The sequence below is a fragment of the Ornithorhynchus anatinus genome, chromosome 1 (genome assembly GCF_004115215.2).
Source record: "Ornithorhynchus anatinus isolate Pmale09 chromosome 1, mOrnAna1.pri.v4, whole genome shotgun sequence".
Lineage (NCBI taxonomy): Eukaryota > Metazoa > Chordata > Mammalia > Monotremata > Ornithorhynchidae > Ornithorhynchus > Ornithorhynchus anatinus.
The window spans coordinates 78233116-78250733 of NC_041728.1; positions in this window are offsets into that span (position 1 = coordinate 78233116).

Sequence of the window (17618 nt, forward strand, 5' to 3'; positions counted from 1 at the left end):
TTGCAAGATTGAATATTGCATTATGTCAAAGCAATCTCTAAAAGCTGTTCTTAATGGATCCTATTCTCCAATCCAGAGATCCCAAGGGAACAATAATGTACACTCAGGAGAGGTAGAGGGAAATGGAACCATGTTTTTCCCCTTCCCATATTCCCCATACTTTTGTTGTAAATGGGGACATTGAGATCCAGGCTAAATTTGTGTATGTCTTTTCCTTTCTCTCAGTAACCTTGCAGGTAAAAGTGAGGTAAGGGTAAATATGGGATGTTAAAGCCAACTAACTTTCTGGGCTCTTGGTATTCACATCAAGAATGACATGGACCCTAAACTGCCAAAGACATAGATGCCCAAACATTTAAAGTGTGAAGAGCAAGTAGAAAGTGTTAGGGCAAGGCCAGCTTACAACTTTTCCTGAAGAATTCCAATTGCCAGACTTGTCTATAATTTTATGAAATGACATGTAGCCTATAAAACTATGGGAGTATTACTAAACTAAACAAGGAAATATGGTCAGCTTGCATATCTGCTTGTTTCAAGTAGAGCTAACTACCTAGCCAGTAGCTATAAGACCTACTCTGTTTTGGGACATGTTAAGGAGATACTGAAGGGGGAGCACAACTGTAACATATAAACTGGGAGATAATTATCAAGCGTGGGTGTCCACTCTCTCACCCTGAGACTGATCCCGAAACTTAAATCCTGTCATCACCAGTCATTAATCCACTCTTGCTCTGGTGTATATTCCCCTTTAAATATACTGTTGCACTCTTTTCAATTAAGATACTATGGTTGTACATTATATTTTTGGGGAGGAAATATTCTCTTGTAGCCAAGCACTGTAGTAAGCATAGATTAGCTAATTAAGACAGACATTATAGGGCTCATAGTCTAAATAGGAAGGAGAACAGGTATTTAATCCCCATCCTCTAGTCTATAAGGTCTTGTGGGCAAGAGTGAGTGTCTACCAACTCTATTGTATTGTACTCCCCCAAGTGCTTAGTGCACTGCTCTGCATAAAGTAAGCATTCAATAAATACTGTTGATTGATTGCTTACTGTTCGCAATAAATACTGTTGATTGATTCATTAAATAATCCTTCCCTAGTTAAACATCTGCTTGTATTGCCATCTGCTTCATTCCTTTTTAATAATGCTTCTGAGGCCTGCACAAAAGATTCCTTGGATAGAATTGAATAGGAGCAGTTTCACTGATGATAGTGGACCCAAAACCTACCCACTTACTTCTAGTTATCCTATTCTTTTTTTTTTTTTTTTTGCTGTTTAAGTGCTTACTCAGCACCAGGGTAGAGACAAGCTAATCAAGTTATCCACAGTCCATGCCCCACATGGGTTTCCAGTATTAATCCCCACTTTACAGGTGAGATAACTGAGGCACAGAGAAATGAAGTGACTAGCCCAAGGTCACACAGCAGACAAGTTGCTGGTCTGGGATTAGAACCCAGGTCCTACAGACTTCCAGGCCTGGGCTCTATTCCTGTGGCCAGGAGGCATAGCTCAGGGGAAGAACATTTGACTGCAGATCAAGAAATCCCCCATTCGAATCTGGGTGCCCCTTGCCTGGCTCATGTTTTAGGAGACGTCTCCTGGCTCAGTGGAAAGAGTCCGGGCTTGGGAGTCAGAGGTCATGGGTTCTAATCCCAGCTCCGCTGCTTGTCAGCTATGTGACCTTGGGCAAGTCCCTTAACTTCTCTGTGCCTCAGTTACCTTATCTGTAAAATGGGGATGAAGACTGTGAGCCCTACATGGGACAACCTGATTACCCTGTATCTACCCCAACGCTTAGAACAGTGCTTGGCACATAGTAAGCACTTAACAAATACCAACATTATCATTATTATTATTATTCATTATGCAAAACTGCATTTCATTATTGCCCTCCTAGATCTTCCCTGTACACTGGCCCTGCATTTCAGCTGTGAAACCTGGTGGCAGGAGCTGTAGGCCTAGGTCATAGGGACATTTTCAGACAGAGGGAGATGGGATGTTCAGGATAGAAACATCAAGATACAGACATCTGTTGCCTTATCCTTTCCTGAGAAGGGACAGCCCATCTGAAAACCAGGTCAGTACAAAATCAGGAATAAAACCAGGTGACTGGTTTCTTCAATTACATGTGAAATGTTCATGATAACATTGTTCATTTCACATCAATTATCACCTTTAAATAATGCTACGATGTTTGAAGATTGCTTTGGTGGCTTCTTTTTCTATGTTACATCATACATCTTTTGAAATTAATTATGGAATTTGCTAATTTGTTAATTTAAGTTCTCAATATGTGTCAAATACTATTTGAAGTCTTTGGGAAGATACAAATGTAGGCCTGGAAGTCAGGTTAAACACAATCCCTGCCCCCTATGGGGCTCACAATCAAAGTATGAGGGAGGACAGGTATTTAATCCCCATTTTACAGTTGAGGAAACTGAGGCACAGAGAAATCAAATGACTTGAGTGGTAATTATCAAATTGACATTCAAGCAAATGGCAAAATTGGGGTTAAAACCCAAGTCCTCTGACTCCCAGGCCCATTTTCAGTATCTTTAAAATGCTATGAAAGAGCATTTCCTTTTGGGAAGCAGGGGGAATATGTACATTTCCATGTGAACATATGGGCTATTATTTGAAAAGAAAGGACAAGTCTTTTGTAATTGGTGGCATGATATTGATGCTGACTAGAACACTCTACATTGACCATAAGAAAGCCAGTTTAAAACAGCCATCAAGATTGAGACAACAACATAGCCAGATGCTACCTGCAAAATATATTCCTTAGTATGGCATCTGGGTCCAATAACAGCCATACAGAGCTCCATCTGCAGCTAAAGCTGTTGACTCTGCTTTCAGAAAGGGAAAGCAGAAATGAAGAAGGCAGTTAAAATTTAAACTGCACCAGCAACAGCAGAAGGCGGGTTGAAGGCAGCATTCAAATCATATCCTCAGCCTAATTTGCTTTTTAATGTCTTGAACTGAGTAAACTCCAAATTGTTTTTACTTCAGTTGTTTGTAGATGAGCACATTTAAGTAATTCAGGATTGCATTACATAGATCACCTAAAACAGACCTGGACTCCACCGACTCTCATTATATCAATATTTTTACGAAGAACACATTTAAAGCCACATCCAAGGGAATGTTTTTGGTAAAATAAAGTTTCTACTTACCCATGCATTTATATCACTATCTATTCTATACCCAGATCTACATTCATTATAGCCGATCATTCCATGCATTTACAGATACGTTTTCCATGACCTATCACTTTGGTATATACTTTGTAAATCCATCTCTGTCTCAGTAGACTGTAAGGTCTATACTGTAAGCTCATTGTGGGTAGGGAATGTTTCTGTTTATTTTGCATTATACTCTCCCAAGCACTTAGAACAGAGTTCAACACAGGAAGCACTCAATAAATGACTGACTGAATGAATGAATGAATAACAGTCTAAAAGGTAAGACCACTCTAGAGCCAATTAAATATCTGTTGTCTATGTGACTTCTGTATCATTTATTCCAGGTGTTTCAAAATAGTTGATGGGAAAAAAAGTTTCCATATTTTCTCCTCAATGTCCAGTCCAAAGTTGAAGTAACATGACTTGGTCTAACTCATTTTAAATAACTATTTACATATTTCTCACCAGGTGCTTCAGAAGGGCTAACAGTTGCTTAGTGTCAGTCAAGTAGGGGTGGATGAGCAACCAAATAGGACATTGCCAACAGAGTGTCAGTTCCGGTCACAAAGATGTTTGGACCAAAAACTTGAACAAAGGAGTTGAAAATAATATTGAATGGTGTGCACAAATTCAATAGGATTCTCTAGATCCTGTCAGTTTTGTTTCTGCTGGGACAGCAAGAAAAGACAGTAGTTTCATAATCTTTAAGAACTTGATCTATGTACATCCTAACTTCCAATTCTTATTTTTAAAGGAAATTGATTACTGGGCATTATCTTTTACATGGAATCATAGATAAGGGGATTTTGAAAGGGAAATTCAAACAATGTTTGATCTCATTCGTTCATTCAATAGTATTCATTGAGCTCTTACTGTGTGCAAAGCACTGTACTAAGTGCTTGGAATGTACAGTCTCCTACTACAACCCAGCCTATATACTTTAGTCCTCTAGAACCAGCTTACTCACTGTTCCCTCATCATGCTTATCACACCTCCAGCCCCTTTCCCACTTTCTCCTTTTGGTCTGGAACTCCCTCCCCCTTTAGATACATCAGACTCTCCCCACTTTCAAAGCTTTATTAAGGTCACATCTCTTCCAAGAGGCTTTCCTACACTAAGATCCCTTTTCCCCAGCTCCCTCTCCCTTCTGCATCATCTATGACCTTGGATCTGTAACCTTCAGACAATTGATATTCACTCAGTTCTCAATTCCACAATACTTATAAATATATAGTATACATTTATATATTATAAATTATTCTTTTATATTAATATCTCTCATCCCCTCAAGCTTGTTGTTGGCAAGGAAGTATCTGCCACCTCTGTTGTATTGTACTCTCTCAAACACTTAGTATGGTGCTATGACCACAGCAAGCACTCAATAAATACAACTGATGATGAGTATGATTGATATACAAATGAATGCAGCCTGAAAATTAATCAAACATTTTAAGGAGTCTTTGCATTTCCTAACAGCTGTCAAAACTGAAGAGTAAAATATTTATACCAGTGTGCTACAATAACAAAACTACAATGGAAAAATGTCCAGATAAATATTCTAAACTATCTTTGAAAATATATCCTAGCAGTGAAGAACTCCCAAAAGTTAAAGTCGGGGTGCATAAATCTAGAATTCTTCAAGACTGCAGTCGGATAATTTGAAAGGAAAATGGGGGTGATAGGGATGTAGAGAGAGAGGGATACTATATGAAGAGATTACAGAAAATAAATGCTTCATGGACACAGGGATACAAGTACTTGCAAGTAGTTATTGTATCCTTGGAATATTATTTTCTTAATCCATAACAAAGTATAATAATGCCAAATAGACCAACAGAAATATGATTATATCACAATCAAATATTCTCCTACATTAACCAGTAAGTACATGGTTGTCTTTGCTTTCTACTTTGGTAGAAGAACTTGAAAATGATAGTATTTTATTGTCTCATACTCCTTCACAACTTTCTAAACTGTCACATGTGGAATCAACTGAGAGAGAAGGGAAGCTAATCTGGCAAAAGATTCATTTTGGCTCCTTGTAACCTTATTGTTTTACAAAAGAATATTGGCAATTGGGAAGAGTACCAAGAGCCTGTCAATCAATCAATCATATTGATTGAGCACCTACTGTATGTTGAACACTGTACTAAACATTTGAGAGAGTACAATATTACAGATTTGGTAGTCACTTTCATATCCCCTGCCCACAATGAGTTTGCAGTCTGTTGCCAAAATCAGTTAGCTATTTTGCTATGACTGCAGAATTCAACTGACCATTTGAGTGTTCCTGAAGCTCCTGTCAATGTAAACAGCATTCACTTAGGAACAATTTGCAGTATGGCTAAAAACAAAAACCTATCTTCCCAAATTTCCTATGTAATTCAGATGTAATTTCCACTGATATTATTTTTGTATTTCAAAAATCAATCAATTTCACAGATATTGAAAATATATTTCATCTTACAACAATGGATTTTCAACTTTACAGACATTTTATAACTTACAAACTAATTTTAAAAGTTGAGGTTACTTTATGGTAGGGAGGAAAGAAGCTGAATGAGTTTATTAAAACAACCCACCCAGCAAAGGTAGTTGGCTTTTCCCGATAACATGATCTTGGCACTTATCTCAGATGTAGTTATCAATCAATAAATGAATCACTCTAAAGAGAGAGAAGCATCTAACACTACAGATCTAGGTCTTCGTTCACGTGCATGAATATTGCCCCTACATAAACTCTGTATTTATAGGATTCTGACTTTTAGAAATTCTTGTTCTAACAATAAAAATTATCAAGTTAATTAAGTCACAAACTGTATCCTGGATCTTTTTCCATCTCCTTAATTAGGACATTAAAGTTGTATGGCGTGGCTCAGTGGAAAGAGCACGGGCTTGGGAGTAAGAGGTCATAGGTTTGAATCCCAGCTCTGCCACTTGTCAGCTGTGTGACTGTGGGCAGCAAGTCACTTAAATTCTCTGTGCCTCAGTTACCACATATGTAAAATAGGGATTAAGACTATGAGGCTCACGTGGGACAAACTGATTACCCTGTATCTACCTCAGTGCTTAGAACAGTGCTCTGCACATAGTAAGCACTTAACAAATACCAACATTATTATTATAGTAAGCACTTAACAAATACTAACATTATTATTATTATTTCAGTAAAGTTCAAAACAAAAATGAAACAAAGTTTTATTACATGCCAACAAATTTAACATATTTTTAATGAATACATTTTAAGTAGCAGCTAAATGATCACTGTAGGTAGTTTAATTTTAATATTTGTTAGAATATATAGAATCCCATATTCTGAAAAAAATTAAGTAAAATTAATTTTAATAGGTGTGAATTTTTCCCAAGAGACTGGATATTGATACTTTCATCTATTCAAGTAAAACTATGGAGAAAGCTTTGAAGGGACAAAATAACTAAATGGGAAATAAATAGGGAAAAAATATGTAAAAATTGTAAGTTAGAAACTTACATTTACTTGAATATGTAATCATAAAACCAACTAAAAATAAAATATTTAACTGATTCATGATTTTTTTTTTCAGGAAACAAAGTTATAAAATAAGTTTAAAAAATTGAAAATACACCACATAATCCAAGTTGAAGGTTGTTTTAATTTTTTTAATTAGGTATTACATCTACTAAACATAGTGGGATCATTTAAGACTTTGAGATGTGGCCGGAACCATTGATCAGACTCCGGACAGGAGCAGACCTAAGAAATCTCATTTAGACAAGACATTAATGAGAATCTGATTTTGAAGATTTTCCCAAAAAAGGAGACTCCACAAATTTTCAGTAACCTATTCCTAAAACTTACTATCCTGAGTTGAAACATGCCCATGTCTCCCCTATCCGAAAAAAACCTCTCCTTTGACTCTATGGCTTCCTCCAGTTATCACCCTATCTCCCTCCTACCATTCCTCTCTATACTATTTGAGCGAGTTACCTAAATCTGCTGTCTCAAATTCCTCTCCTCCAATTCTCTTCTTGACTCCCTCCAGACAAGCTTCTGTCCCCTTCACAGAAACCACTATCTTAAAGGTCACCAGTGATATTCTTGCCAAATCCAACGGCCTCTACTCCATCGACACTGGAATACCCCCTTCTCCTGGAAACATTATCCAACCTCGGCTTCACTGACAATGGCCTTGTGGTGAGCCCACAACAAGCTGCCTTATTAATGACTATTTGTGGTGAACAACAACAAAGAAGAGACTATTGCAAAGACACTGATGAGCTCTACCTGAGGCAGTGATCGCAGGCCTGTGGGGGGTAGAGCATGGAGAGAGGAGGGACTTTTTCTCCCTTTTCTACCCAGTAACGGGCCTGGACCAAACAAGGACTGCCACGTAGAGCCACTGATGCCATACCTAACGCAGTAACAGACGGTTGCTTTGAGGCACATCTGGGGCACCAGAAGCAAGCAGATAGAGGCATGCTGAGATGCAGAGAAAGGCAAGCATTGAAGCAGCAGAACAGTATTTGAAAGAAGCAGAAGGCAGCAGCACTTGGAAGCAGAAAGAATAAGCATTGGCAAAATGGGCTCCTTTGATCACAGACTGGCACTGGACCCTGGGGTGGTGGAGTGAGTGAGTGTATGTATGTGTCACTGCCTTGCACATTGGCAAAACTAAGTAAAAACCTTTCCACAGTACCCTTGGTGATCAGAGGTGTGGTTGAACTCTATTACATGTCAATGAGGCTGCCCAGGTCCAGGAAGCTTCTGGTTGTTACGAACCAGGAGCTTGCTACAGTCGTCTCCTGGTTCTCCTCTTCTCTCTCAGCCGCTGATTCTCAGTCTTCTTCATGGGATCCTCCTCTGCTCCCATCCCCTATCTGTGGGGCTCTCTCAAGGTTCAGTTCTGGGTCCCCTTATAATGTCCTTCTACACTCATTTCCTTGGAGAACTCATTCGCTTCCTTGGCTTTAACTACCAACTCTATGCAGTATATACCCAAATCTATGTCTCCATCCATGATCTGTCTCCCTCTCTGCAGTCCCGCCTTTCCTTTTCCCTTCAAGACATCTTACCATGTTAAGTAAGGGAAATGAATAAATGTAAAGGCAAGCAATGAAAGGGAGGAAAGTAGGAGAACTGGGATATGGGAGGAGAAACAGGGAAGTCAATAACTGGGATCTGGAGGGTGGGAGGGGTTGGGGAGTGTTCAGCAAGATTTGGAATAGGAGGGAGACAGTGGGGTAACCACCTGAAGAAGTTGCAAAAGAGAAATTTGAGTGGTAATTATCAAATTGACATGGAACCATACAAAAATACTCAAACATAATTCATAATCATCACTGCTATCTCTGAAATTATGGTTATTGATAGATTATCATTCATTTCTTTTTTTAGCCACTTTCACTTTTTATCTCTTCTTCCTCATATTTTCCCTTTCCCTGAAGCCAAAGGAGATAAGACACTGGAAAATATGAGGGGCAATGCATTAATTGTAAACTTCTTGAAGATAAGGATCATGTCTACTTAGTTGATTATACTCTTATTGCTTATTATCATTGATTATACTCTTAGTGCTTATTATGGTGTTCTGCACACAATAAGCACTCAGTAGATACCACTACTGAGCTGATACAGATCTCAAGAGTAGAATAAGGAAATTAGACACAAGTACAGTTAAGGGACATCTGTTTATCAAATGGATATGTGGATATACAATAGGTATGTGGGATGCTAATCTGGGACACCCTTGACAAATGAAAGACTTCCAAAAATCTTTGTTCTTTGTACTTCCAGCTAAACACTTTGGTTTATGATCTCCCCCTGACACCAACTCTGTGATTTATTCAACAGGCAGAATCTGACTGGTTGTAAAATCTGACACTTGTTTGATCACCACACTCAGATTGGTGGAAAAGTTGCCTTTTGAGTCCTGCACATCAGTTACACAATCCCAGGGAATCTGAACTTTGAAGGTTGGATTTAGGGGGCCTTTAGCACCAACTGTATCTTAATAATAATAATAATAATAATGCTGGTATTTGTTAAGTGCTTACTATGTGCAGAGCACTGTTCTAAGCGCTGGAGTAGACACAGGGGAATCAGGTTGTCCCACGTGGGGCTCACAGTCTTAATCTCCATTTTACAGATGAGGTAACTGAGGCACAGAGAAGTTAAGTGACTTACCCACAGTCACACAGCGGACAAGTGGCAGAGCTGGGATTCGAACTCACGACCCTGACTCCAAAGCCCGTGCTCTTTCCATTGAGCCACACTGCTTCTCATGGCTATAGGAACTCTCTTTACCACGTCTCCTGAATACCAGAATGTGATTGCTGGTGTTATGCATTGGGAGAAAAGGATGTTTTCTCCTTTTACAGCCTGGTGGAAATTCATTTATTTATTTATTCATTCAATCGTATTTATTGAGCACTTACTGTGTGCAGAGCACTGTACTGAGTTCTTGGAAAGTACAACTTGGCAACAGATAGAGACAATCCCTAAGTCTGGTAATAAACTGCACACAAGTGGGAGGGAAAGAAGAAAATATGCTTTCCTCCTGCCTCCTTTCTCTTGTTTCCCAGAAAATCTTGGCAAAAAATGCAGAAATTACTCTGATTCACTCTACTTCTACTTCACTATAAGTGCCAAAACAGAACTTTAGTACACATGGTACACTTAAGAAATAGTTGCATTGTAGAGATAACTCTAAATTATTCTGTTATGAGAGCAATGGTCAATCTCTGCCAAACATGAGGATCATTCTCCTTAACATCAGATTTTCTTCATGGTACTGATATGGTAATTCATGGGTTCTCAGGATGAATCTGGAATGAGGCTAAGTCTTATCTCTGCCCAGGAAAATACCAAGTTACACTTGTTTTATATTGGATAGCTATTTTTTTCCTGTACAGATGCAAAGCAACAATAACATTTAAAAATATCTTGGCTCAGCTTCATTGACAATGTCCTCTCCTCTCAACTGTTCATTCTCAGTCTCCTCCGTGGAATCCTCCTCTGCTTCCCAAGACCCAACTGTGGGGGTTCCTCAAGGTTCAGTTCTGAGTCCCCTTATATTCTCCATATACACCCACTCCCTTGGAGATCTCATTCATTCCCATGGCTTTAACTACCACCTCTATGCAGAATATAGCCAAATCTATATCTACATCCCTGATCTCTCTCCTTCTCTGCCATCTCACATTTCTTCTTTCCTTCAAGATATTTCTACTTGGATATCCTATCACTTCAAACTTAACATGTCCAAAACAGAACTTATCTTCCCACCCAAGCCCTGTCCTATCCCTGATGTTCCCACCATTGCAGACAGCACTACAATTCTTCCTGTCTCACAAGCCCAAAACCTTTGTGTTATCCTTGACTACTCACTCTCATTCAAGCCACGTATTCAATCCATCACCAAATCCTGTCAGTCCCACCTTTACAACATCGCTAAAATTTGTCCTTTCCTCTCCATCCAAACTGCTACCACATTAATACAATTACTTATCTTATCCCACCTGGATGAATTCAACAGCATCCATGCTGAACTCCCAGCCTCCTACCTCTCCCCATTCCAGGCCATACTTCACTTTGCTGCCAGAATAATTTTCCTACAAAAACATTCAGAACATGCCATCCCACTCCTCAAAAACCCGAGTGGTTGTCCATTCACTTCAGCATCAGAAAAAAACTCCTCACCATTGACTTCAAAGCACTCCATCACCTTGTCCCCTCCTACCTCACCTTGATATTCTCTTACTACAACCCAGCCTGCACACCCACTCCTTTGGTGCTAACTTCTCATGTGCCTCAAACTCACCTCTCACATCACACACTCTCACCCACATCCTGACTCTGGCCTGGAATGCCCTTCCTCCTCAGATCTGACAATTACTCTCACTCTCTTCCAAGCTTTATTGAAGGCACATATCCAGGAGGCCTTCCCTGATTAAGCACCCCCCTCTTCTCCCACTCCCTTCTGCATCACCCTGACTTGCTCTTTGTTCTTCTCCCCTCCCAGACACACAGCACCTATACATATAACTGTATTTTAATTTATTTTTTATATTAACATCTATCTCCCCTCAACCAGACCGTAAGCTCATTATGGGAGGGAATGTGTATGTTTATTGTTGTATTATACTCTCCCAAGAGCTCTACAGTGCTCTGCATACCATTAAGTCCTCAATAAATATGACCAAATGAATGAATGGAGCTAACAGTCTATAGGGGGAGACAAACATTAAAATATATACAGATAAGGGAAATAGCAGAGTATAATGTTATTAATTGAAGAGCATAAGTGAAAGCAGAAAATAATGGCTATTATAGCATTGTTGAAGATACAAATTATTTGTAAGAAAGGTGAACATATATCACTTACTGATAGTTATTGAAAAGATCAGTGCAGATGGCATTGTTCTTACAAGGTCCAGTGTTGCATTCATTGGTTTCATATTCACAAAATGTTCCTTCCCAACCAGGCAGGCAGATACACTGGTAGCGCTAATGAATATAAAAATTGAATTACTTCAATGTTATTTTCTTCTAAATAAGGACATATATAATAGGTACTATTCCTATCTGGCATGATCTTGTTACTGAGCATTTTCCATATTTTTCTAAATAAGCATTAAATTTTAAGAAATTCAAAATTTTTCAAGTTTTTCCAGTACATATTTAAGAAGAATGATTTGAGATTTGTGAACCTTATTACTCAGTATAATTTTCACATGATGTTTTGTAATGTGCTATAGAGTGTACTAAGCAAATGTAGAATGAACTCAGAACTTATAGCTACTGGAGTAACTTACCATTTTGTATATGAAATGGTACAATAACAGTGAAGTAGTGGAGCAACTTAATGGTTTGTGTATGAAGAAAACTGAGTAAATAATTATCCTAGTAAGTGGTTACCAAATATGAAATTAAGATCAAGAATTACAGCAGCCCTGCTGAAAAACAATGAACATGGCTGGTATAAGAATGCAACATTTGTGATAGATTTAACAGTATATATTTCTGCATGATACACACTCATCTTTAAATAACAGAGATGTCATTGGACAATTGCAAATACTTAGAAATCAAGTTTTGTTCAAAGTGTAAAATATTTTCAATCATTTCTTCAAGGAAATAATTTATCGAGTCATAGAGGCATATAATTACAAAGTGTTTATAAAATGTGGGGGGAAATAGCAAAACCCTTTTTAATTTTATAAATGTCTATATCATACACAAACTCCAGAAAAAAAGACCTATTATAATCTTATTCAAAAATCGAAGACTTTTCAAATACATCATTCATCAGATCTAGCTTTATGCAGTTTACAATCAATAGGGTGAAGCTGAATAATTTCAGGATTTATTACATTTTAGGTTGATTTTAAAACCCTGTGTCATAGAAGATTGTATTACCTAACAGAACCACTTTTTAAATGGTATTTATTAAATATCTGTTGCTGTTGTCTTATGCTGTCGAGTCATGTCCGACCCACAGCGACGCTATGGACACATCTCTTCCAGAACACCCCACCTCCATCTACAATCATTCTGGTAGTATATCCATAGAGTTTTTTTGGTAAAGATATGGAAGTGGTTTACCACTGCCTCCTTCCATGCACTAAACCTGAGTTTTTTGCCCTCAACTCTCTCCTATGCTGCTGCTGCCCAGAACAGGTGAGTTTTGACTTGTAGCAGCTTGCCTTCCACTGGTTATACACTGCCCAAGCTAGGAATGGATATGCCTCTGCTTGACTCTGCCTCCCATAGTTGAGACTGGTAGAGTATTGGAAACTCTCCAGATGTGACCCTGAGAGGGTTTTAAGTACTTACTATATGCCAAACACTGTTCTAAGTGCTGGGGGAAATACAAGTCAATTTGGTTGGACATAGTCCCAATCCCACATGGGACTCAAAGTCTAAACAGGAGGGAGAATTGAGGCACAGAGAATTAAGTGACTCACCCAAGGTCAAACAGACAGCAGTCAGCAGACCTGGGATTAGAACCCAGTTCTTCTGACTCCTAAGGCCAAGCTCTTTCCAGTAGGCCACACTGCTTCTGATTTTAGACTAAGTAGTTTGTTAGCTTTCTCTTGTGGATAAGCTCTTAGTAGAGCTAACACAGGAAGCCCTAAATAAATACCACGGATCGACTGTGGAACATTTTGTCGCAAACTCCAAGTTCGTACCAACCAGGACCTTCTTGGACCCGGGAAGCCTCAGTGCTACGTAGTAAAGTCAAACCATACCTCTGATCACCAAGGTTACTGTGGATTTTTTTTTTACTTTACTTCCCGATGTGCAAGGGAATGACACATAAACACTGTCACTCACTCCACTGCACCAAGGGTCCAGTAACAGGGAACCGGTTCTGCCAATGCTTCTTCTTCCTGCTTCCAAGTGCTATTGCCTTCTGCTGCTAAGCTTCTTCTGTGTCAGTGCTGCACCCTCTGCTTGCTTCTTCTCCAATTGCTTCCCTCCGCATGCTGCCTCCTGACTGTTGCTTTCTACGTGCCTCTTTGCATAACCTTTGCATGCCTTCTGTGTGCCCTTTGCGTGCCTCCCCACAATTCAAAATGACCACTTTTTAATCTGCCTTAGGTGTTGCAACGAAATGGCAGCCATTGATTGATCCAGGCCCGTTACTGGGTAGAACAGGGAAAGCCATGCTTCTTCAGTGCTGTGCTCCCACAGGGCAGCAATCACCTGTTTCAGGTACAGCCCATCAGTTTCTTCCTTGTTGTTCAAGGGATCACACATAGTCACTAATAGAGCAGCTTGTTGAGGGCTCACCACACATTTGTGATTGATTTCCAAAATAAAAGCAATAGCAATGGGCCTACAATGAGTAGGAACAAAGCAGAACCTGAAAACTACCCAAGTGTACACACTTCAGTCCTGATCCATTATAGCATTTATTATAAATTGGCATGGCAGACAGATATCAATCAACCAATCAATATTACTTTTTGAGCCTTTACTGAGTGCGGAGCACTGTACTTGATGATTAGGAAGAGTACACATATATTGATATAGACATAAGTATTAGTTTTACATTTTAGTCAGTTTGGTTTCTCTATTTTATTTTCAAATTTTATAGATTTTCAGCACATGAGGAAGACAACTATTAGACCTTATTCTTCATCTCATTTGCCTTTTTTCTTAAAAGAATCCTTGAATAAAATAAATTTTGAGGAAGACTTTGAAAGAAAATGAGAGGTGGGAGTAAATTCCTATCATGAGCATTATTGAGAAGGAAGACTAGCTGGACTGAAATGGTTTCCCGAAAGTGGGGAGAGAGGAAGAGAACACAGGAGAAGTAAGTGAAGAAACAAGAGGGGGACAAGAAATGAAGAGAAAACAAGGGAGGGAGTAGAGGGTGCACCTTGCCATTATCAGCTACTCTGACCTTTCACTTGTTGCATCTACTGGTTCCAGTGGAAACTAGTTAACTAGAGAAAGTGCTAGTAGTACTGCACAAACAAAATAATCAGTACCTATTTGCCCTCCAGTCTGAGCTGCTTGTGCACTCAGCTCTGTATCCCTTAGGCATTTTGATATTTACCCCACTCTGAGCCCCATAACACAGAGAAGCAGCGTGGCTAAGTGGCTCAGCGTGGCTCAGTGCAAAGAGCCTGGGCTTAGGAGTCAGAAGGCATGGGCTCCGCCACTTAGCTGTGTGAATTTGGGCAAGTCACTTTACTTCTCTGGGCCTCAGTTACCTCCTCTGTAAAATGAGGATTAAGACTGTGAGCCTCACATGGGACAACCTGATTACCCTGTATATACCCCAGCGCTTAGAAAAGTGCTCAGAACATAGTAAGCGCTTAATAAATACCAACATTATTATTATTATCAGTCAATTATATTTGTTGAGTGCTTACTAGGTGCAAAGCACTGTAGTTATCAGATAGTCAGTTTGGAAAGGAGTCCATGTCCCAGTAATGATAATAATAATAATAGTAATAAAACTGTGGTATTTGTTGAGTGCTTACTCTGTGTCATGCACTTTACTAAGTGCTGGGGTGGATACAAGCAAATCAGGTGGACACAGTCCCTGTCCCACATAAGGCTCACAGTTTCAATCCCCATTTTGCAGATGAGGCAACTGAGGCACAGAGAAGAAGTGATTGACTTGCCCAAGGACACGCAGTAGGCAAGTGATGGAGACGGGTTTAGAACGTATGACTTTCTGACTCCCAGGCCCATGCTCTTAGACACTAAGCCATGGTGCTTCCCATAGAAATAATACGTGAAAGCGGCATTGGGGAAAGCAGTACTCACATACTGTGAGTCTTATGTGGGACATGGAAAAGATTAGCCTGTATTTACTCCAGTGAGCAAATAATTAGCCCGTATCTACCCCAATGCTTAATATAGTGCCTGACACACACTAAGTACTGAAATACCATTTAAAAATAAAGAAAAAGCATAAAAAGTAGGACCACAGATTAATTGCAGAATCCTAATCTTTTCAGTCCAACATTGGTTAAATTACATGTTAAACTTCCAACACATGAGAGGGTAATTCTATTTTTTCAATGTGTAATCTTGAAGCTAAGAAGAAAGAACAATTATTCAACACACAGAAAAACTGACAAAATCAAATATAGTAGATGATCCTACTTTCTACTGCACATATACTCTGAAGTAGACCATAGAAATGAGAGTAAAATGCCTGTGAAGTGAGCCTTTCTCTAGGTTCTCGTAAGCCACTGAACTTTATAATGAATGAGGGTGTTTCTTTTAGTAATGGAAATATGACAGCAGTTATATTTTAAATAACCAAGTACAGTTGTGTTCAATGACTCGTTAATTAAATAAAATTTAAGACAAGGATCAGATCATAGTATTTATTCAATATGACTCATTGACAGATGAACAAGAAATGCTTTGCAGAGTTATTGATAAACCATTATAAAAACTATTAACTGCGTAATGAAACTAATTCATTTTATTCTCATGTGTCCACATACATATCTGTTTTCCTATTTATTAAAAAACTCGTAGCAAAAGATGGGCTGTTGCATATTACTTTTTATTGTATTTTAGACTCCCCACTTTCAAAAGCCTTCCTCAAGTAAGCCCTCTGCTTCATGGCTCCTTCTCCCTTCTGCTTTATCTGTGTACTTGGTTTAGCGGATAGACCACGAGCCTGGGAGTCAGAAGGTCATGGGTTCCAATCCTGACTTTCCCACTTTCTGTTGGGTGAACTTGGGCAACTCACTTTGTTTCTCTGAGCTTCAGTTACCTCATCTATAAAATGGGAATTGAGACATATGAGATTGGGATTGTGTCCCACCCAATTCGCTTGTACTCACCCCAGCATTTAGTACACAGTGCCTGGTACATAGTAAGCACTTAACAAATACAACAATTATTATTGTTATTGTTGTTATCATGACCTTTGGCTTTTGATATTAGCCCCACCCTCGGTCACACAGCAGTTTTGCACATATATACAGATCACATATTATAAACAGTTCATTAATGTAAATGTCTGTCTCCCCCTCTAGACTGTAAACTCACTGAAGCAGCATGGCTCAGTGGAAAGAGCCAGGGCTTTGGAGTCAGAGGTCATGGGTTTGAATCTCAGCTCTGCCGCTTGTCAGCTGTGTGACCGTGGGCAAGTCACTTCACTTCTCTGTGCCTCAGTTATCTCATCTGTAAAATGGGAATTAAGACTGTGAGCCCCATGTGGGACAACCTAATTCCTCTGTGTCTACCCCAGCGCTTAGAACAGTGCTCTGCACATAGTAAGCGCTTAACAAATACCAACATTATTATTGTAGGCGGGGAACATGTCTACTAATTCTGTTGTATTTTACTCTCCCAAGCATTTATTAGAGTGCTCTTAAGTCCTCAATGAATACTGATGATGATGATGATGATGATGATGCTTAGCCTTGGAAATAGAAATATATCTGTAAAAAAGGCTGGTATTGCATATTTCATTTATTAAAACTTTTTTCTTATTTAAATATAAGTGGAGTTACAGAAGACACCAGGAACTATCTAAAATTACTATTATCATTAGACACTCTTTTGAGAATTCCAAAGCCTAAATTTGGAAAAAAATATCTGGGCAACTATTTTGAAAAGCCCTCAGCTGGACAGATTGAACATTCCCTGGGGCAGGGAGGTGCACAAGGACACTGAAATCTCTCTCTGCCAAGCTGGCTTAGCTGGCCCAAGATATCGAACACTGGAACCACTGTCTACTGTCCACCCAACAGGACATACATAGATTTTGCTGCCAAACCTAAGAAGCGGCCTATTCTTTCTTCATCTTCCCACTCCCTGCAGCCTGGCTTGAATATACAGTGGAGAACACAGAACATGTGTAGCTGTTTGATTCCCTGATGACAAGGACCTGTATTTTTACATAATAAGAGCTGTCTGCCTTCACATCAACCCAACCCTCTGTTTACTCCTCTTCAACTCAAA